General features: G+C 39.0%; 1 protein-coding gene across 1 annotated transcript in view; it reads right to left on the bottom strand.

The window, feature by feature from the left end:
• The window catches only part of RTN1 (reticulon 1), a 231887-nt gene that overhangs the window by 154672 nt on the left and 53196 nt on the right, over positions 1 to 24019 (bottom strand). The window lies entirely within an intron of this gene.

Raw genomic sequence — 24019 nt, 5'->3', positions numbered from 1 at the left:
AGGAAGGGCTTTTCAAATTCTTCCCCAGGGCTGCCTGAACACCTCACAGATTGCTTCTACCTAAATTGAAGAGTACTGGAGAGACTTCTTAGCACTTTGTTCACTCACATTCTATTCCCTCAACTGCCTCAGGGGAGCAGAAAGTAAGGGAATGGAATTAGGGGCCATGAAGGTTCCCGGAGTCTGTGCCTCTTTCCCTGGCTGTTACGTTGCACGAGGCTGTACCTCTACCTCCATTTAACGGCGGCCAGCATACTTGTTGCTGGTTTCTAAATTTATTTGATCTTTGGGCATGCTGTTGGCTTTTGGGAGAAGGAGATTCTGTGATCTGGCTTCACTCCACCATCTTATCCTGGAAGTACAGTTAATATCAGGGACTCTTCTCCCAAAAGTAACTCTAAGTAAGTTTTACTCTTGAACAGTAAAACATAAAAGAATATCAATTCAACCTGAGGGAAGAAAAGGTTCTGAGGTAACTGATCTATTTAAATATCCGCACGTATGTGTGTATGCGTGTGAGTGAATATGAAAGCCAAATAGGAGCTGTACATATTTAACTGGATAAGCTTTAAGTATTTACAAAAAATGACAAGATAACAACAGCTTTAGTATCACAGGGAATTTAAACGAAGATCAACAGCACTCTTTATAGCTCAATTCTGAAAAGGGGGTCAAAATCCTCCATTTTATGCTGTCTTTGTATTTACTGTCATTCCAATGTCATTAGAAACACCAAGATGCAGTCAACATATTTTTAACACAATCACACTTAATGGTGAATATTATAATATTGAATACTGTATCAAATAAGAATGAATATTATATCAAAAACAGAATCTAAAAGCTGAATCCTTAAAAAAAGTACTAGTAGGAAGTAAGAAATGGTCAATAACACTTTTCAGATTTCCTGGGAGTTCTAGCAAATATTTTTCTATCAGTGTAGAGAATTGTTAAAAGATTTTCTTCCGTGGCCACCAGAATGAACACCAAAGCTTCTTTTTCATTCTGCGTCATGCTGGGTTGAAATGATCTATATTACTTGATGCGCCAACCGCAAGGTAATAAGACAATGAAAACCTCCCTGAAATCACGTGACAAACTCAGCCTGGTATTTTTTTAAAGGCTCTAAAAATACTGTTTCAAGCAATCGATCCACTCTAGCCCCAAGGTCAAACCACGACAACCTTGGGAGTAATTACTTAAAATGGCAAAATCTGAAGAACACACATCATAGCAATTCTACTGAGAAACAAAGACTTAGCATTAACGTAGCTACCTTTACGAATTAACACAGAGCATACATTTTTAACCAATATGCAATATTTTACTTTGTTCTAGACAAAACTAAGATTTTTTTCTACATAAATTTGATTTCCCAGTTTTATTCATCTTGCCAAGTGATGGAAGCAGAGCTCGATGCTGGGCACGACCACTGACACGTAAACCATGGTCTCCACCTTTACTTTCAGCTGCCATTAGGATCAAAGGCAGGACTAAATTATAAATGCAAGCCATTTTTCCTTAAGTGCAGAAGCACTGGGCTCCATTCCAAGTCTGTTCAGCCAAGGCAAAGTAGATGATTGTGTCAACTGTCTGGATAATTTAGGCAAAATCAAAACAATAGCAACAACAACAACAAAAAATACCCAGTTCATAACCTTAGAAATCTAATAAGAGACTAATTACCGTATGTAAGTGTGCCTAAGTGTTTTTATTCATATATATTTCATTCCCTGTACCCAGGGCCTTTTATCAGAGAATTCACAAAAATTCCATTACCTTCTCAGGATCACTCATGCACACACACACACACATACACACACACACACACACACACACACACAGAGTAATGAGATCAAAAAGTTACCCAGATATCCATTCCCTTAGACTCTCTTAGGGGTCATTAATTTACACTTCTTGTTGTGCTACTATCAAAAATCACCTTCATCAAGGACTGGTTTAGCTTTAGCCCAAATGCCCAAATTATATACAAAAATCTTGATCATGACTTGCAAACATTTCCTGAAGCAGCCCCGCCCACCCTATGCACGTTGTCCCTAGCCCACAGCATATGTACTCCACTCCTGTGCCACATAAGCCCCATGCTCTCTCCTTAGTCTGCTCACCTTCAGTAGTGGAGATTGTCTGGATGCCTCCCCACTGAGTAGCAGCCATGAATCTTGAGTTAGACCGACCCTTCCTCCAGTCCCAGGAATGCTCATTGGCTTAAACTATTCAGGATGGTTTATCTCGTTTACCACAATTATTGATAACCCAAAAATAAGTCAGTAAGTATATAACATTTCTTGGCCATAGTGACTAATTCAGTTTAGGCATGTGACCTAAAATCGTTCCAATCAAAATGAAACTTCATTTCTTTGTTCAATGATTGAGGAACAAGAAACTCTTCCCTTACCCCCACCCCTAGATGTTATCAAAACTGCATGTAGCCCTAGGAAAAGCTAGAAGCATCTTGTTGCCTTACAAAGGAAGACAGATGGAAAGAATTACGGACAAAAAGCATCACATCCCTGAAAGTACAGTAAGCCACTGGATTAAATCACCCCCGAAGTGTGTCTACCTCTAGAGTTTCCAGTTTCATCAGCCAATAGATTTCCTTATTGTTTTGAGCAGACTGGATTGAGTTTCTTCGTAAAACACAAAGGCACTTGACTGGCACATCTTCCTCCTGCTTCCCCACTGTATCAGAATAAAGTTTTGGTTATTGTAACAAAAATCCAAAATAACAATGACTTAGTCCAGGGCCAATATGGCAGCTTCATAGGGTTGGGACCCAGGTTCTTTCTATCTTGTTGCCCTGTCACACCTTGGATGCGTTGTCATCAGTCTGGTTGAAGGTGGCTCATCCCAAATCCGTGTTCCCGGCTGAAGGATGAGGAAGGGGAAAAAGAGGAAGGAAAAGGCATACTCTTTTCTTTTAATGGTACATTTCAGAAGTAGCACATACCACTTGTGGTCATATTCTATTGACCAGAAGATGGTTGTATGGCCACAGTTAGCTATAAGGGAGGCTGAGATATGTAGTCTTTATCTGTGCAGCCATATGTCCAGCTAAAAAGTCTTCTACCATAGGAGAAGAAAAGAATGGTTATTGGAGGAAAACTAGCAGTTCTGCACTCTGACCTTTACCACAGATTGTCCTATATGGGTGCAATAATCTATCTCTTATGATCTACCAAATCATTTCCATTTGTTTTTTTAAGCCTATTTAATATCCACTCAAATTCAGCAGAATCTCAATCCCATCTGCTGAGTTCTACATGAAAATAATTCCATATTGTGTGTATGTTTGTGTGCATACCAACTAAAGTTCAAATCCTGGCTAATTTCAATATTGTGTGACTAATTGTAATCTTTGATAGGACAAGCTGGAATTGGCCCAAATTGTTTTCACTTGGTGACATTAAAGATTAAAAAAAAATAGTAGTATAACAAGTGTAGGTACTTACTCTTTAAGGCCACTTAATGAGAGAATACTTCGTTTTTTGAACTATTTCAAAATGATTAGATTAATGTTAAATGTTGTGGACAATGGCAACCTTAACCAGAATTCTGAATTTCTTCTAATACATAAAATCCATCTGTTTGTATTGTCTGTTAGTGTCATCTACATAGTTTATTGTGAATAACTTCCTAGTGCCGAGAAGCAGCACTCACTTGTAGAGTTTTAAAACAAACATTTCATTAAGGTGTTCATTAAAAGATAAAGGGCCCAACCTTGACATTGACATTTGGGACATATGCAGCACATCAGTACCTGGACTGAAAGATTTAGATGGGTACATATGTAGTTGCTGCTGATTAATGTCACAGAAGATAAGTTTGTTTTCAACCCAATGCCCCATTAGGAGCTCTACTCAGGAATGTATTATGTACTTGGGAGGAGGGAGAGACCAGAATTGGGCTTTATAATAAATATGATTGTTAAAATAATCTACATCAATCCAACAATGATGTATTAATCACCAACTATGTCCCAAGTACAGTGTGAGGTACTGGGGCAGATAAAGAAGGAGACAAGGTCCCTGTCCCTATGATGTATTCAGACTGGTATTATAGGCAATGCTATGTATCAACAAGGCACTGCTCATATCATTTGGTGGTTGTTTAAAACCTTCAATGTCCCCATTGCTTGCAGGAAAATACCTCTGCTTCTTGGCAAGATATACTTTAATAATGTACTGGATTTTGTTTACTTAGCACCTGCCTATAACACTCTAAACTCTATCCTTACATCAGTACTTATAGTTGCAGGAACATTCTATGCCGTTTCACACCTCCATGCCTTTACATAAACTCCTAACTCAGCCTGCTCTCCTTGTCTACTACTCATTCTTCAAGATTCAACTAAGGTTTCACTTCCATTGTGAAGAAAGTTTTCCCCAAGCTCTGTAAACAGTATTAGCTAGTTACTCCTTCTAATTCTCTACAAAGAAATCATGGTCTCTGGTTGCATTCATCTCATTATTTCTCACTGTTAATTTACTGACCTCTTTCACTCACTAGACTGTGGGCTCCTGGGGGCAGTGATTTTATCCTGTCCATCTTCATATCTTCTGTGCCCAGAATAATGTCTTGTACAAAACAGGAGTTCAATAAAAATTTGTTGAGTTAATGAATAAAGGATCAGGTGTGTTAAGGTTATAAATGAACTCAATGCAAACTATTATAATCTATGAGTAACCTCTTCAAATTCTAAGGAAATCACTTAAATTCTTTGAACATTTCCCCCCATCACTGTTTGGAATAACACAAGCTTTTGGCTTCCACAGAGATTCTTTTGAAATATTTATTATTTATTGTGCATGAAGCAATTTGAACTTATTATTATATGTAACAAACTATTGCTAAGCACTAAATAAATCTTCATCACCACTACTCTGCACCACTTTCTGAGCAACTTCTGCAAGCACAGAGAGTATGAGATAGTGATATATTGTGAGGAAAATCCCCTTGTCCAACAACCGCCTTGGGTTCCCTAACACAAAAGGGCTAATTGTACTGGTAACGCAACCAACTGTGCCATTTAAAAACACCGAAACATCGAAAAGAGTCAAAGTGGGAAACAGTGGATTCTGATTCGGAAAAGGCAGTGCAACATCTGACAGTCTTCTCTCCTGTGAAGCTGTAGAGAGTTCTTTCTCTTTAGCTATCAAAAGTCCATTGTGCAATCAGTAACCAGAACCTAGTATTTAGTAAGCAGAATAATCCAGGGATGCTTCTCAGCACAGTCAAAGAGGCGGCTACCTATATGGCATGACCTTAGAGATATACCAAAAGGTCTGAATGCTGCCAACTATCTGCCCATTTTTAGAGTCACTCCTTTAGTTTAAGACATTATGTCTACTCTTTCCTTGTATGGAATTAGAGGCTCTGGAATCACATAAAAGACAAAAGTCTTTTTCATTACTCTTACCTAGTGCCATCTCTGCTAGCACTATTGAGGAGTAGTGTTTTATAGCAATGAGGATCACAAGATTTGGAGAAGCATGTCTCTTAGTTCAAATCTAGCTCCTACACTGACTAGTTGCATGACCTTGGGCAAGTTACATCAACTTTCTGAGTTTCAGTTACCTGTAAAATAGCAATCAGAATACTTACTTCTAAAGCTGTGAGGATTATATGAGATAAATGTAAGTACCTAGCATAGTATATGGCTCATAGTAAATGGAAACTTATTATTATTGTTGTTATTACTACTACAAATAATAATTGTTCAGCTTTGAGAGGACCATTAACTTATCATGGCCACAAAGTCTATAATGAAGAGACAATGTTTAAATATTAAGCCAGAAAAAAACTCCAGGAAATACGTTCCCCATTATAAGGATAGGATGTCGTCTATTATTCTTATCCATGATAAAACAGAGCATCGCAGTAAATCTCTGGAATAAAGGGTGTAATATCCACTTTCCCAGGATGAGAAGCCACTAAAAATCATGACTCTTCTCCTCCACTAAAACAGATCATTTATCATGAAATTATATCCACTAAAATCATAGGACAAATCCATTAAGCAGTTCAAGTGATATTGCAAAAAACCCATTTCAGGATTACCAACTAAATGCTCACCCGACTGAATGTTCATTAAAATGGTCACATATACTGGGTAATTCCTTTTCTTATGCTGTGAAGGAAAACTGGATTTTAGTCTTTCAAAGTTTTTATCAATTTCCCATTATCACTATAATAAATTATCACAAACTTAGTGGCTTAAACAACACAAATTTACTACCTTACAGTCATGGAGGTCTGAAATCTTAAAATCAATGTGTCAGCAGGTATGGGTTCTTTCTGGAGGCTCTAGGAGAGAATTAGTTTCCTTGTCTTTTCTACCTTCTAGAGGTGGCTGCCTACATTCCTCGGCTCATGGCCCCTCCTCCACCTTCAGAGCTAGGGGTGTAGCATCTTCCAATCTCTCTCTGGGATTATGACCCCTGCTTCCATCATCACATCTCCTTTTTTGACTCGGACCCTCTTGCCTCTCTAAGGACTCTTGTGATTACATTGGGCCCACCTGGATAATCTCTCCATTTTAACGTCCTTATTATAACTTAATCACATCTGCAAAGTCTCTTTTGCCATAAAAGGTAATATATTCACAGGTTTCAGGGATCAAGACATAGACATCTTTGGGGAGGGCATTATTCTGGCTACAACAGTGTTGAAATTAATAAATTTATAGATGAAACATTTCAAATATTAATGACTTAAAAAGTGACTCAAACTATTAAAATGATAATAGCAAAATATTCTTAGCTCCCCAATAACAGACAGTGATTTTCCAAGGTCATTTGAAAAACAATTTCCAGACTTTTTAGGCAACTGATATGTCTGAATTTTCTAAAAATGTAACAATTCATTTCTTTCCAATGAGGTCAAGTGAATTATGACTTGACTTCAAAACCAAGGGCTGTATTACTCTAAACATATGATTTGCTTTATATAACTTAGGGTCTTACCTCATGATTTGAGATGAAAGAAAAGTATTTAAAATTATTTCAAAAAGGGAATCAGAGAAGAGGCCAAGGATGGCATACTTAGTCTGAATTAAAATATGTAAACATCTATGGAATGAGAATAAGCTGGTAAGCCACACTCATCAAATTTCACTCATCATAATAACCATGAAGGACGGAATTCTGCTTCTTCTTAAGAAGAAGAAAGTTTCAAGAGAGCATCACTCCCATTCTAACAGTGAGAAAAATTTGGATAATCTACAAAATCATCAATTTTCTCAAGGCCATCAGACAGCTGAGGTTATAAGGCAACCAGACGAACTGAATTTCAAAGAGTGACAAGTCCTCCCCAAGTAGATTAGCGACACACTAACTCTTTCACTTTTGACAGGGCATGGGAGAAAGAGATACGCACTATAAAAGGACAAATCAGCTAAAGTTTTAACAAATTTATAGAGGCTGAATGTAGACTAGTCCTACAATGTCGCTACTCCCAGAATAACTGGAGGTCCCAGACACATGGAGAGTCCACATCCTTCTCCATGGACCCTCACTGGGTGCTCACAAGAAAGACTGAAAAGGGCAAGAGACCAGAAAGCCCCACCTGGTGGCACAGGTTTGCAGGTGGTGACCAGCTGCCAGTGGGGGACAGACATGAAATACTGCCCACTTCAATAGACTCTTCTCTCTTACAAAGCAAATGCCTTGACCCACTGGGAGAGAGGATAAGAAACCTTCCAACTGCCAGGACTCAAACAAAAATATACTGCTTCTGGGAAGAAATAAGAGCCCTTTACTCCTGGGGGAAGGGCAGGAAAACCTTTTGAGGCCAGGATCCTGCACCAATATAAAGCAGAGGTCTGCTCTCACTGGGCAGGGATAGGGAGTGGCTGGGGGAGAGGATTCAGGGGAGCGGTGTCTGAGGAGAGGATCTGTACTTCCCAAGAGCTGCCAGAGATACAAGGCAGAGTCTGACAGCCAAAGGGGGGAGATAGTCAAGAACACTGAGAAAGCCTTACCTTCAAGCTCTAAGCACAGAAGACCTGCCTAAAACTAAAGCTGGACCAGGAGAACTCCCACCTCCAGCCCCACAAGCCTTGCACAAAGTAATAGGCAAATGAAGTCTACTGGAGGGGGAGAAGCAAAAGCAAAGAGAGAGAATTCCCTCTGGAGTAGATATGCAGGGCCTGCTGCAAGCTGAGAGTGAGGCAGGAAAACTAAGAAAAACCTTTTGGCACTATATGACCACAGTAAGCACAGGTAATAGTAACCCACTGTGAGAGGAATCTGAAGCCTGTGAGACAATGAAAGTAACTATAGAAATGACAAAAGCCAAGCCTAGTTCAACTGCTAAAAAGTTTGACTCAACCCCCCACACTAACAGCCTTACAGAAGAAAGGCATGCCCATTTCTGGGCATAAATGCTGTTTACCATATTTTCTATTGTTCTTCTATACATGATGTTTGATATTTATTCAAAATTTATAGGAAACACAATTCAAAATATTTTTAATTGTCAAGAGAGAAAATAATCAACAGAACCAGACTTAGAGCTGACACAAATGTCAGAAATACCATATAGGAACTTTAAAATAACCGATTAATATGATTAAAGATCCCATAGAAAAGGTAAAATAATTAACGAACAGAGAGATAAAAAAATAAAAAGAAAGATGGAAAAAATAAAAAATATTCTAATGAAAATACTAGAAATAAAAGATATAAAAAAAATTCTTCAACCAGCTTATCAGCATACGGGACACAACTAAGGAAAGAATCAGTGAACTAGAAGATAAGTACACAGAAATTATCCATACTGAAACACACAAAGAAAAAGAGTGGGGAAAAAAAAGGAACAGAGTATCCAAGATTTGTGGGGCAATATCAAATAGTTAACATACATGTAATAAGAATTTTGGAAGGAAAAGAGAGAGAAAATAAGGCAGGAAAATATTTGAAAAGATAATGGCTGAGAATTTTCCAAAATTAATAAAGACAACAAATCACAGATTTAAGAATCCCAGGAAACTCCAAGCAGATAAAATACATAATTTTTTTAAAAAACCTAGATACACGATAGTCAAACTACTGAGAATTAAAAATAAAGAGAAAATCTCAAAGATAGGTAGGGAAAAAAGAATCATTACAAATAGATGAGTCAGGAAAAAAATGATAGCAGTCTTCTTGTCAGAAACTATGCAAGCCAGAAGACAATGGAGCAACATCTTTAAAGTACTGAAAGGAAAAAAAAATAACTGTCAATCCAAAATTCTATACTCAGCAAAAATATCTTTCAAAAACAAAGGCTCTTTCAGACAAACTATAGCTAGGAGAATTCATTATCAGCAGACAAGCAATGAAAAAAAAAGTTATAGGAAGTTCTTCAAGCAGGAGATAAATAATGGAAATTTAGACATTTTCAAATTCAGATATACACAATAAAGAGCACTGGAAACAGTAAAAATGAGACTAAATATAAAAGACATTTAAAATAATTTTAAAAGATAATTGACTGAAGCAAAAATAGCAAAATGGTATTCTTATTCATCAAAAGCACCAAAGATGCAAGGAGGGAGGAATGGACGTAGAAGGTGATGACACTATACCTAAAGAGAGATAATATTATCTGAAGATAGATGATGATAGAGGATGTTATCAAGCTGCGCCAATATTTAGGTGAAGAACATTCCAGGTAGCAGGAAGAAGTGCAAAGTCCTCGAGACAGGAATGTGCTTGGTGTGTTTGAAGATCACCCTGTGCAAATCATTCCTCTGGCCTCCTTTTCTGAAGACATTACTTATGATCTGTGACCTGCATGGAGGGCCAGTCACGGAGAAAGTCGTCATCTGCAAAATCCTCACTTTCACCTAAATGCCATCATGTCTTTAATGTCAACATTAAGCACTAAACTAAATAAGCTAATTCATGCCAAATTACTAGCCATTTGCTAAATTCACCTTTCGTCATGATCGAGGCCACTAAAACATTTTATGCTGCCTTGGCACCTGAAAAACTGCTGAATTTCTAGGAGGAAATTCACCTCCCATCCAGTTTTGCCGGGGGCTAGCTTTCTAGTTCTTACTTGCTTTTCATGATAATTCTGATGACCTCTATCAAAACACTTTGTGAACCTGGGATGTGAACAATCGGTGAACTCTTTTGACTCTAGGATTCACTTAGGTGAGTATTCTATAACTCTTTTTAAAATAAACTACTTTAAGGGCCAGTATTTTAAAAATATGTATTTTATATAGATGGATAGATATAAATATGAATTTAGATTTAAAATAAGCTTGGCATTAAGAGTTTATATCAGTACCTTTAAGGTAGAGAAACCTGACAAACACCACCTTAGGTGATCAAGGATAACATTACCAACGATAAGTGATATCAATATCATGTACTCCTGATTGAAACGCTGAGAGTGACACTATACTCTATAGTACTGTTCAATTAATAAACAGAAACCTCATTAAATTGGAGTCGGGAAGCCAAAAGGGGGAGCTCTCATGCCCTATGTCAATAGCAGAGTCCAACAGGAAGAAGACAGACCTCCTCTTCTTGACCGGCAAGAAGCTCAGCCAATGAGAGACTGTCACAACTCAGCCAATGAAAAGCCACCACGCACTGAAGTCTCAGTGCCTCCAATGGACTCTTTGTTTACAATAGCCCTCTCAACTTCCCCCTCTCCTCCATAAAAGAGTTTTTCCTCCCTTGCTGCTGGGGGACTTACAGGTGGCTCGCCATGGTTGCAGACCCCAAATTGTAATTCTTTGCTGATCCCGAATAAACCCATTTTTGCTGGAGAAATAACTGGCTGTCTTTGTTTAAGGTCAACAGTATTTATCCCCCAAATCATAACTCCTTGTAATCATGAGAAAAACATTAGGCAAACCCCAAGTGAGGGGCATTCTACAAAATATCTGACCAGTACTCCTCAAAACTGTCAAGGTCATCAAAAACAACAATAGTCTGAGAAACTGTCACAGCCAAGAGGAGCCTAAGGAGACATGATAAGTAAATGTAATGTGGTATCCTGGATGGGATCCTGAAACAGAACAAGGACAGCAGCAGAAAACTAAGAAAATATAAAGTATGGACTTGAGTTAAAAATAGTGTATTGATATTGATTAATTAATTGTAACAAATGTACCATGCTAATGTAAGATGTTAATAATAGAGGAAACTGGATGTGGGGCACATAGGAACTCTCTGTAGTATCTCCACAACTTTTCTGTATACTAGAAACTATTCTAAAATAATGCTTATATAAATAATTATTTTAATTAATTAAAATCCTAAAGGTAAAAAGAGAGCCTCTATCACATACAGACAATAAAGCGTAGACTACTGGGCCTCAGATTTCTGAATCTCCGAGTCAGTGGCCTAACCCACGCACTTGCTCACTGCCTTATTTGCTATTTACTACTGTTTCTCCCTCATGTTACAGACAGTGCAGCTCAGGAAAGGAAAGTGCTGTTCAGAATGGAAAGCAAAGTGTAACGTAGCCAGCAGACAGAGCTGGAGGACAGCTGTAAATGGGTCACATTAATACTCTCACCCCTCACTTGTCTGAGGCAGTAATTTCCAAGTAAGAAAGTGCTGGGGGATCTTGACCCCCCCTGAATTATATACGGGACCAGATCCTGCAAAGAAGGTTGCTTTCCAACTTGAAAAATTGAACATAATTCAGGCCAGAGTAGATTTGGGTGGCCTGAATTATCTGGATTGTTGCCCTAATTCTTTGCTTTGACTATAGAGACCTGGCCTTTGAGGGAAATAGGCCATTCATTCCCTGAGATGCTTGTTCCCTTCCTAGAGGATGAAAACTTACTGAAAGGTCTGGAAACTTTTCACATCTGGATTGAATTATTAGCTTGTAAAGGGATTTACTCAATTGTAAACTCCTTGAGAGCAGAGGCAAGTCATAAGATGCAGCATCTTGAACAGAACGGATTCTCACTCTCCCTTCCACAGGCAGTCACGTGAGCCAGCCACAGTCACAGTCCAGGGACTCTGATTACAGGTGTCCTCGCTCCAGCTGCTTTCAGTCAAACAAGAATAGGAGGCATCCTGTCCTTGTGATTTCATTTAGATAGACAGCTATTTTCTGCCTGGCCTGTGTCTTTATCCCAGAGTAAATGACATGTTATCTTTCTCAGTTTCACCAAGGTGATGGTGGATTGTTGTGCAGGTTCTTTTTTTAAGCAGTGAAAGCTGAGAATTAAATGTCACCTGTAAATTCCCAACTCCATTTCTCCTCTTTGTAAAAGTGATCTTTTATAAAGGGCTATTTCCATTTTATTGTTACTTAGAGACAGGCAAAAAGATGGCACCTGGCCTGCCTCCAGCTTAGCAAGATTGTGACATCATTCTGGATAAAGAAAAAAGATTCGTTAATACAATTAAAATTGTTGCCATTTTAGCAAGTGAGATTTTGCTTTAGGTTATGGTCAGATATCGGGAGGGCAAAACCTGCGATGCTTCCTGGTGGTGAAATTCTTGGAAAATCCAGAAGCCTCCCTCTTTGCTATGGCTGCTTGGATATTGGAAATGGAAGCTAAAAAAATTTTAGATGCTAAATATATAAATTCCAAATGTGTTACTGAATTCCAAAAGCTTACTTCATCTGAAATTGCATATAAACATTAAGCGTAAAGAGTGTGTATTAACAATCAGAATTTGGATTAAAGTTTGTTTTCTAACAGTCATTGAAGCAAATGCAAACTCAGATACCCTTACAGCTCAGATTCAGATAGATTTAAATTCAGATAGAATTAAATCACATCCCCTGATGCAAAACGACATATAGAAAATCATATTCCATTCTGTTGTAGCCTAGTGCCATGTATTTTTCTAGCCCAGTACAGAGAGGGATTCAGGAGGTCTTGGACTTAGCCCAAAATTCTGTACTTCAAACAAGCTCTCAGCTGATGCTGATGCTGCCAGATCACAGAACATACTTTGACTAGCAATGTTCTAGCCCCTTTCTCTGAAAAAGTCACAATTCTCCTTACATAGGTTTTAATTAATCCTCAAATTTTTCATGACTTTATTTTTACTAGTAAGTGGAGCCAATGAGGGAAAAAAAAAAGCCCATTTTTTGTAGATTTCATTCAATATTAGTAACTTTACCAGTTGCTTCAAAAATTTCAGTTGTCCAAATGCCCATCAATGGATGAATGGATAAAGATGTGGTATACATATATACAATGGAATACTACTCAGCCATAGAAAAAGACAAAATCATGCCATTTGTAACAACATGGATGGACCTTGAGGGTATTATGCTAAGTGAAATAAGCCAGACAGAGAAAGACAAACACTGCATGATTTCACTCATATGTGGAAGATAAACAAACACATAGATAAGGAGAACAGATTGGTGGTTACCAGAGGGGAAGGGGTCGGGGGGAGGGCAAAAGGGGTAAAGGGGCACATGTGTATGGTGACAGACAAAAACTAGACTGTTGATGGTGAACACAACACTGTCTATACAAAGCTGAAATATAATAATGCACACCTGAAATTTACACAATGTTATAAACCAATATGACCTCAATAAAATAATTTTAAAAAAAACTTCAGTTGTCCATGATGTGCTATATCCAGGCACCATTTCCCAAACTGCATTCCTTGGAACACAAGTGAGCTGTGAGATGTTTCCATACTCAATTACATTTGGGAAATGCTGCATACGATGGAGAAGCATGTTAACAGGTCTCAGAAGATTGCTCAACACTGTGTGATTCCAAACCTATTTGATTACAGGATACTTTTTTTCCCATGTGTTACCCATGAATTACTGAGATGTTCCATGAAACAGTAAAGGAAGAACTGAAAATAGTGGATTTTTCTCTAATATCTAAGTACAGAAGGCTTTAAGTTATCACAATCTCTCTTCAAATATTACATCTCTTCATGTACAGTGTCATCTATTCAACGGTCCTTCCGCAGGGAGGCCTTTCTTGACCACCCCATCTGAAACAGCACCCCCAAGCCCTAGTCTCTATCTCATTATTCTGGTCATTTTTCTTCTTGACACTTACACACTCCGTGTCTTTGTTTGTTTATTGTACTCCCCCACCCTCATTAGAATGTAAATTCCATAATAAAATTCCACAAGAAAATTCTTTTCTTTTTTTTTTTTTTTTTTAATTTTTTGTTTATTGCAGTAACATTGGTTTATAACATTGTAAAAATTTCAGGTGTACATCATTGTACTTCTATTTCTGCATGGACCACATCATGTTCACCACCAAAATACTAATTACAACCCATCACCACACACATGCACCGAATTATCCCTTTCACCCTCCTCCCTCCCCCCTCCCCTCTGGCAACCACCAATCCAATCTCTGTCCCTATATATCCGTCCATTGTTGTCACTATCTACTACTTAATGAAGGAAATCATACGGTATTTGACCTTCTCCCTCTGACTTATTTCACTTTGCATTATACGCTCAATGTCCATCCATGTTGTCACAAATGGCTGGATTTCGTCGTTTCTTATGGCTGAGTAGTATTCCATTGTGTATATATACCACAGCTTCTTTATCCATTCGTCCCTTGATGGGCACTTAGGTTGCTTCCAAGTCTTGGCTATTGTGAATAACGCTGCAATGAACACAGGGGTGCATGTACCTTTGCAAATTGGTGTTTTCAAGTTCTTTGGATAAATACCCAACAGTGGAATAGCTGGATCATATGGTAGTTCTATCGTTGATTTTTGAGGAATCTCCATACTGTTTTCCATAGTGGCTGCACCAGTTTGCACTCCCACCAGCAGTGTATGAGAGTTCCCTTCTCTCCACATCCTCTCCAACACATGTTGTTTCCTGTCTTGTTAATTATAGCCATTCTGACGGGCGTGAGGTGATATCTCATTGTAGTTTTGATTTGCATTTCCCTGATAATTAGTGATTTTGAACATCTTTTCATGTGTCTGTTGGCCATCTGTATATCTTCTTTGGAGAAATGTCTGTTCAGGTCTTTTGCCCATTTTTTAATTGGGTTGGTAGATTTTGTTGTTGAGATGCATGAGTTCTTTATATATTTTGGAGATTAAGCCCTTATCAGATGTATGGTTTGCAAATATCTTCTCCCAATTGTTAGGTTGTCTTTTCGTTTTGTTGATGGTTTCCTTTGCTGTGCAGAAGCTTTTTAGTTTGATGTAGTCCCATTTGTTTATTTTTTCTATTGTTTCTCTTGCCCGGTCAGACGTGGTGTTTGAAAAGATGTTGCTAAGACCGATGTCGAAGAGCGTATTGCCTATGTTTTCTTCTAGAACTTTCACAGTTTCAGGTCTTACATTCAAGTCTTTAATCCATTTGGAGTTAATTTTTGTGTATGGTGTAAGGTAAGGATCTACTTTCATTTTTTTGCATATGGCTATCCAGTTTTCCCAACACCATTTGTTGAAGAGACTTTCTTTTCCCCATTGTATGTTCTTGGTTCCTTTGTCAAAGATTAGCTGTCCATAGATGTGTGGGTTTATTTCTGGGCTTTCGATTCTATTCCACTGATCTGTGTGTCTGTTTTTGTGCCAGTACCATGCTGTTTTGGTTACTATAGCTTTGTAGTATATTTTGAAGTCAGGGAGTGTGATACCTCCAGCTTTGTTCTTTTTTCTCAGGATTCCTTTAGCTATTCGGGGTCTTTTGTTGTTCCATATAAATTTTAGAATTCTTTGTTCTATTTCTGTGAAAAATGTTGTTGGAACTTTGATAGGGATTGCATTGAATCTATAGATGGCTTTAGGAAGTATGGACATCTTAACTATGTTAATTCTTCCAATCCAAGAGCACGGAATATCTTTCCATTTCTTTGTGTCTTCTTCAATTTCTTTCAGAAATGTTTTATAGTTTTCGGTGTACAGATCTTTCACCTCTTTGGTTAAGTTTATTCCTAGGTATTTAATTCTTTTTGTTGCAATTGTAAATGGGATGGTATTCTTAATTTCTCTTTCTGCTACTTCGTTGTTAGTGTACAGAAATGCAACTGATTTTTGTATGTTGATTTTGTATCCTGCAACTTTACCATATTCATTTATTACTTCTAAAAGTTTTCTGGTGGATTCTTTGGGGTTTTCTATATATAAAATCATGTCATCTGCAAATAGTGACAGTTTCACTTCTTCCTTTCCAATTTGGATCCCTTTTATTTCTTTCTCTTGCCTGATTGCTCTGGCTAGGACTTCCAATACTATGTTAAATAGGAGTGGTGACAGTGGGCATCCTTGTCTAGTTCCTGTTGTTAGAGGGATAGCTTTCAGTTTTTCACCATTGAGGATAATATTAGCTGTGGGTTTCTCATATATGGTCTTTATTATGTTGAGGTACTTTCCTTCTATACCCATTTTATTCAGAGTTTTTATCATAAATGGATGCTGTATCTTGTCAAATGCTTTCTCTGCATCTATTGAGATGATCATGTGATTTTTGTTCTTCATTTTATTAATGTGGTGTATTACGTTGATTGATTTGCGAATGTTAAACCATCCCTGCATACCTGGAATAAATCCCACTTGATCATGGTGTATAATCTTTTAACGTATTGTTGTATGCGATTTGCTAGTATTTTGTTGAGGATTTTCGCATCGATGTTCATCAGTGATATTGGCCTGTAATTTTCTTTTTTTGTGTTGTCCTTGTCTGGTTTTGGTATCAGGGTAATGTCGGCTTCGTAGAATGAGTTAGGGAGCTTCCCCCCCTCCTCAATTTTTGGAAGAGTTTGAGAAGGATAGGTATTAAGTCTTCTTTGAATGTTTGGTAGAATTCACCAGGGAAGCCGTCTGGTCCTGGACTTTTATTTTTGGGGAGGTTTTTGATTACTGTTTCGATCTCCTTACTGGTGATTGGTCTATTCAAATTCTCTACTTCTTCTTGATCCAGTTTTGGAAGGTTGTATGATTCTAAGAATTTATCCATTTCTTCCAGATTGTCGAATTGGTTGGCATATAGTTTTTCATAGTATTCTCTTATAATCTTTTGTATTTCTGAGGTGTCTGTTGTAACCTCTCCTCTTTCATTTCTGATTTTACTTATTTGTGCCTTCTCTCTTTTTCTCTTGGTGAGTCTAGCTAAAGGTTTGTCTATTTTGTTGATCTTTTCAAAGAACCAGCTCTTGGTTTTATTAATTTTCTCTATTGTTTTTTTGGTCTCCATTTCATTTATTTCTGCTCTGATTTTTATTATTTCCCTTCTTCTACTGATTTTGGGCTTGGTTTGTTCTTCTTTTTCCAGTTCCTTTAGGTGCATTGTTAGATTGTTTATTTGAGATTTTTCTTGTTTGTTGAGATAGGCCTGTATCGCTATAAACTTCCCTCTTAGAACCGCTTTTGCTGTATCCCATAAATTCTGGCATGTCGTATTTTCATTTTCATTTGTCTCCAGGTATTTTTTGATTTCTTCTTTGATTTCTTCATTAACCCAGTCGTTGTTCAGTAGCATTTTGTTTAATCTCCATGTATTTGTGGCTTTTCTGATTTTCTTCCTATAGTTTATTTCTAGTTTCATACCATTGTGGTCAGAAAAGATGCTTGGTATTATTTCAATCTTCTTAAATTTATGGAGACTTGTTTTGTGGCCTAATATGTGATCAATCCTGGAGAATGTTCCATGTGCGTTTGAAAAGAACGTGTATTCTTCGGTTTTTGGATGGAATGCTCTGTATATATCTACTAGGTCCATCTGTTCTAGTGTGTCGTTTAAGGCCAATGTTTCCTTATTGATCTTCTGTTTGGATGATCTATCCGTTGGTGTAAGTGGAGTGTTAAAGTCCCCTACTATTATTGTGTTACTGTCTATTTCTGTTTTTATGTCTGTTAATAATTGCTTTATATATTTAGGTGCACCTACATTGGAGTGCGTAGATATTTACAAGTGTTATATCTTCTTGTTGGATTGTTCCCTTGATCATTATGTAATGCCCTTCTTTGTCTCTTTTTACAGTTTTTGTTTTAAAGTCTATTTTGTCTGATATGAGTACTGCTACCCCAGCTTTCTTTTCATTGCCATTTGCGTGGAGTATCTTTTTCCATCCCTTCACTTTCAGTTTGTGAGTGTCTTTAGGTCTGAAGTGTGTCTCTTGTATGCAGCATATATATGGGTCTTGTTTTTTTATCCAGTCAGCCACCCTATGCCTTTTAATTGGAGCATTTAGTCCATTGACGTTTAAAGTAGCTATTGATAAGTATGTACTTACTGCCATTTTCTAACTTTATTTTTTTTTTTTTCCCTCAGTGTTTTAGTAGTCCTTCTCTGTTCCTTACTTCTTCTATACAGAATTGATGGTCACTTTAGTTTGACCTCTGTATGAAAGCTGTACTCTTTAACTACCCTCCTTTTATGTTTTTGATATCATATCTAACCTCTTTTTTGTGCATTTGTATCCATTACGTTCTAATCGTGGAAATAGATAATTTTTCCTATTTGTGGTCTTCTCTTTTCCCCTTAAATCAGTCCCTTTAACATTTCTTGTAACACTGGTTTCTTGGTGACAAACTCCTTTAATTTTTGCTTATCTGGGAAAATTTTGATCTCTCCTTCCATTTTGAACGATAACCTTGCTGGGTAGAGTATTCTTGGCTGTAAGTTTTTTCCTTTTAGCACTTTAAATATATCGTGCCATTCTCTTCTAGCCTGTAAGGTTTCTGCTGAGAAGTCAGCTGATAGCCTTATGGGGTTTCCCTTGTATGTAACTTGACATTCTCTTGCGGCTTTTAGGATTCTCTCTTTATCTTTAATTCTGGACGTTTTGATTATGATGTGTCTTGGTGTGGGCCTCTTTGGGTTTATCTTGTTTGGGGCTCTCTGTGCCTCCTGTAACTGGATGTCTGTTTCCTTCCTTAGGTTAGGGAAGTTTTCATCTATTATTTCTTGAAATAGATTCTCTGCTCCCTTGTCTCGCTCTTCTCCTTCCGGGACACCTATAACACGGATGTTAGTGCGCTTGATGTTGTCCCAGAGGTCCCTTAGACTGTCCTCACTCTTTTTAATTCTTTTCTCTTTTACCTGTTCACCTTGGGTAATTTCTTCTAGTCTTTCTTCCAGCTCACAGATCCGTTCTTCTGTATCCTCTACTCTGCTTTTGAGTCCCTCTAATGAATTTTTCATTTCCAGTATTGTATTTTTCATTTCTGATTGGTTCTTTTTTATATCTTCCATTTCTTTGTTGACATTCTCACTGAGTTCATCTATTCTTCTCCCCAGATCAGTGAGCATCCTTAACACTCTTAGTTTGAACTCTCTGTCGGGTAGGTTGCTCATTTCTGTTTCACTTAGTTCCTTTTCTGGGGTTTTGTCCTGTTCCCTTACTTGGAATGTATTCTTTTGCCTCCTCATTTTGCCTCTTTCCCTGTGCTTGTGTCTACGTATTAGGTAGGTCAGCTACGTCTCCTGCTCTTGGATAGGTGACCTTATGTAAGTGATGCCTTAGGAGGCTTCCAGTGTGCTTCCCTCAGTTCTCAATGTTCCAGGGGTGGCCCCTATGTGGGCTACGTGTGTCCTTCTATTGTGGCCTATTAGCTCTCCCTATAGGCGCCCAGGGAGGCTGAGTTATGCTCCTGGCCAGCTGTTGTAATGCTCAGCTGCTTGTAGTTGTTGTGGGCCCTTCAGTCTCTTTATCAGGTGTGGGGAGCCCCAGTACAGTTGGCTGTAAGTTCTAATACCACATTTGTGTTGCAGTGTTTCTTTTAAGTGAGTAGGCCCCCAGTGTGGCAGGTTGTTAGGCTCAGGGCCTTACAATTGCTGTAAACCTCTAGCCTATTAGGTCTCTTGTCAGCTCTCTGGGGATTGCAGCTGGGTGGGGCTGGCCTCAGGCACAGGAGCACCCAATTGTTTCAGGCTTTGGAAGGTGGGGCAAACCTCCTATGTGGGTCTTTGAGAGGCACAAGTCTTCTGCAGCTGACAAGCCCTGTTGCCCACAGGTCCACACACACAGTCAACACAGTCCTGCCCCGTGTGAGTGCCCCGACCTCCCCAAGCGGACCCAGTCTCTCCACGGCGGGAGCCCCACACACTCCGCCACCACCCCACACTCTCCACCCGCTCATTGTGCACACCCTGCCCCGCTCAAGTCAGCTCAGTTGCCAGGCTGCAGAGAATCCAGTCACCAATCTATGCAGGCCCACACATTGCCTGAGGGCTTGTTGTTGGGTGGGGCCAGTCTCTAGGGTGGGCTGCCTGCCCTGGCTGAGCTGGATTAAATCGGTGCTCTAGCGGGTGGAGCAGACCCTGGGCTAGCAGGTCTCAGGGAGAACTCCAATGGCGTCTGTGTCAGCACGCTCACACCAGGCCACAACAATGGCCGCCGCCAATGTCCCAGTCCCTGGAGAGGTCTCACCCCTCACCGTGATGCACTCAGGGCCTATTAGGTGAGTCTCTTGTCACCGAAGCACTGTGTACCTTTCTTTCTGGTGATTTTAGGATGCTTTCTGGAACGGGTGAGTTTGTGCGCGGGCCCTTTAAGAGCCAGTTTTAGTTTCTTTGTGAACCGGGTTTTCTGGGGGTGCTACCCAATGCTTTAGTAGCAGGCAAAGTCAGATATTATGCCGCTGGTGTCGATTGTGCTGGGTCCACAAAATGCCCACAGCGGGGGCGCTCCCCGGCTCAGGACCCTGCGCCTCCAGGGAGGGTGCGTACCTGTGAGCTGCTCCCGGCGGCCGTGACGCTGGCGGCTTGTGAAGGCGGCGTTTTTCCTCTCCAGAAGGGAGTCTCTGCCTCTTCCACCTCAGTTAGGATTGTCCGTTGTTGCAGGAGTTCCTCTTATCCAGTTTTCAGTTCTGTCTCAGGGGTAATTTTTCCACGAGTAGTTGTAAATTGGCTGTGTCCACGGGAGGAGGTGAGTTCAGAGTCTGCCTACGCCGCCATCTTGACTCCAATTCTTTTCTTTTTTCACTGCTCTACCCCCAAATTCCAAAATAGTTTCTGGCACACAGGCTCACAGGCTTAACTAAGGTAGGAGAAGAGAGGGAGGTCACCAGCCCGGAGCACCTAAGAACTTGGCTGTGTCTGGCCAGGTCTCTGAAACCGAACATCCTGATTAGGAGTGAAGCACTGACAGGGCCACCCACCTGCCTCCCTACAAGGCCTGATTTATATCAAAGGATGAAACATTAGGATCATGTAACACCTTAGAACTAAAACCACTGATGATCAAATTAATTACATCCATAAATGAATCTTTTCCTGGAATGCCTGCTTAGTGTCATAAACCTTGATTATGACAAAACAAACAAAAGTTTGACCTAAAAATATTGTCAAAAAAGTTTCTTCCATCACTAATCATCAAGGGAATGCAAATCAAAACCACAATAAGACATCACTTCATATCTGTTGGAATGGCTATTATCAAAAAGACAAGAAATAACAAGTGTTGGCAAGGATGTGAAGAAAAGGGAACTCTTGTGCACTGTTCGTGGGAATGGAGATTGGTTCAGCCACTATGGAAAACTCTACGGAGTTCTTCAAAAAATTAAAAATAGAACTACCTCAGAAAAAATATATGATGCACCAATTCCACTTCTGGGTATTTATCCAAAGAAAAGGAAAACACTAACTTGAAAAGATATATGCACTTCCATGTTCATTTCAGCACTATTTACAATAGCCAGACATGAAATATTATTTAGCCATAAAAAAGAATGAAATCTTGACATTTGCAACAATGTAGATAGAACTTGAGGGCATTACGCCAAGTGAAATAAGTCAGCAGAGAAAGAAAAATACCATATGATCTCACTCATATGTGGAATCTAAAAAAAGAAAAAGAAAAAGAAAAAAAACCCACCAAGCTCATAGAAACAGAGAACAGATTGGTGGTTGCCAGAGGTAGGGGGTACAAGGTGAGCCAAAGGGGTGAAGGGGGTCAAAAGGTACAAACTTCCAGTTATAAAATAAATAAGTTATAGAATGTAACGTACAGCATGGCGACGATAGTTAATTAAATACTGTATTGCATATTTGAAAATTCCTAAGAGAATAGATCTTAAAAGTTCTCATCAAAAGAAAAAAAATTCTGTAACTATGTATGCTGATGATGTTAACTAGACTTATTGTGGTGATCATTTCACAGTATATACAAATATCAAATTATTATGGTGTACACTTGAAATTAAGATAATGTTGTATGTCAATTATACCCCAATTTTAAAAAAAGAAGTTTCTTCTGCAAAAGCCTTTATTCTTCATCAGTTAGGTTTCCTAGACGATACCTTCTGATGTTTACAATTAAAGGGCATATTATAAATTCTACATTATTTAGTACTTTCCCAAATTACGTCAAAGACCCAGAAAAGAAAGAGCACAAAACCAAGATAAAGAATGCATAATGCCTTTCATTTTGTTTATTGAATTCAATCCTACTTAAGAGGTTTCATAAAATTGGAACCAGAAGATGTCTGCTATGGATGATATGAATTACAAACAAAAGTAATTATATATGTTTGATTTAATAAAATTATGAATCATAGCCCATAATATTATATTTCTTTCTCTTCTCATTTTACATCTTTCTTTTCAATGCTGATCTGTGGAGATATAATTTTTTTTAAAGTCTGACTATACTCTAGCAGAAAAAAATTGAATTAACCAAATAAATTGCAATGTTTTTATATTTAACTTTCAAAGCTAGTTTTTTTTAATGGGATTCTTTATCTCAGACTTGGCTGAGGCCCCAAAAGGCTGAGAAGAAAAGAATAAGTGGCTAATACTCCCATACCAAAGGAAATGGGAAAACCAACTTTGTAACTCTTTGCCCCTAACTCCTTCAACATGATAAAAGTGTTAAAGTTGGAGAGGCTGAGCCAGTAGCAACTAAAAGGAATATTTCAATGAAGGAAGGTGTCGGTGTAACTTCAAGTCAAATGAGAGGGCCTTCTGGGAGAACCTCTCCAAGCTTGGTGTATGGTCTAGTGCCTGGCAGCGCTGAGGGCTGGTGGCCGTGAGGAGGTGTGTGGCTGCAGAGTGCAGGGCTGAGTTTGGGAAGTAAATGTATTCTATCCATTATGGCCAAAGGAAAGTTGACCTGGGTCATCTTAGATCCAGCCCAGAGGTCAGCAGAGAACTGCTAGGCCTTAGCAAAATGAGGCCAGAGGCGGTCCGCAGGATGTGAAAATCCACTAGAGCTGCAGAGGAACTGCAGATGAAAGATCTGTAGGGATGGTGCCACCTACAAAGAATCCGTAATACCCCACAAAAACTTTAAACACCTGCCACACTCAGAGGAGGTCAACAGCCCTTTACGTCAGTGCCCTTTAAGAGAAACCTTTCCTGACCCTTCCTCCCCACCCCACCTCAACCCTGGAAGGTCAGCAGCTGTTCCAGGACCTGGCAGAGCTAACAGAAGAGCCGACTGGCCCCCTCTTTTCCACTGCAGCCTCCCACACGGAGTAGCCCTTAGTTGTGGCTGGGAAAAGCTTTAACTTTAAATGAAACTAGGATGAAGTTTACAAGGACATGACATTTTAATTGAAAGATGTGATTATGTCTTTTGCCATTCGAGGTAACTGAGGACGTTTTGTTTTCCAAGAGTGACCGATCAGACAAGATCTGGAACCACTCTAGCATTCATCCAAAATGCAGGAAAGACCCAGCCCCACAGAGCAGCCCAGGAAGGGCTAAGGGGGCGAGAGGAAAGCAGCTTTTGTTTGAACCCTAGGAACCCTGCTCCTTCAATATACCCTAAAGGACATTAGTAATTGCTTCTTAATTGTAATAAAGAAAAGTGTGTTTTCATCTCTATAAGCATGTTGGGATTTCCCAACATTTTACACCAGGCAGTCAGATTCAGCAAATACTTTCTTTTGCCAATATCACTGAGCCAAAGCAAAAGACCATAATTATACAAATTAATGACTTAGTGGGATATAAGGGTAAACAGAAGCTCATTAACGAATCTGTTAATTGTCATTCCTTGTTGGAAACATCAGCCTTCAGTATTTGGCTTAAACATATCTATTGGACAGGAGATCACAGAGTTCCAAGGCTCCCTGGAAGTTTGGTCAGAGGTCTTCCCTATGAAGCTCTCCCACCTTCC

This window comes from Ceratotherium simum, chromosome 24 (genome assembly GCF_057802395.1).
Source record: "Ceratotherium simum simum isolate JZ-2026a chromosome 24, ASM5780239v1, whole genome shotgun sequence".
Classification (NCBI taxonomy): Eukaryota; Metazoa; Chordata; class Mammalia; order Perissodactyla; family Rhinocerotidae; genus Ceratotherium; species Ceratotherium simum.
The sequence above is the reverse complement of the archived record's forward strand: the minus strand, read 5'-3'. Positions and strand labels throughout refer to the sequence as shown.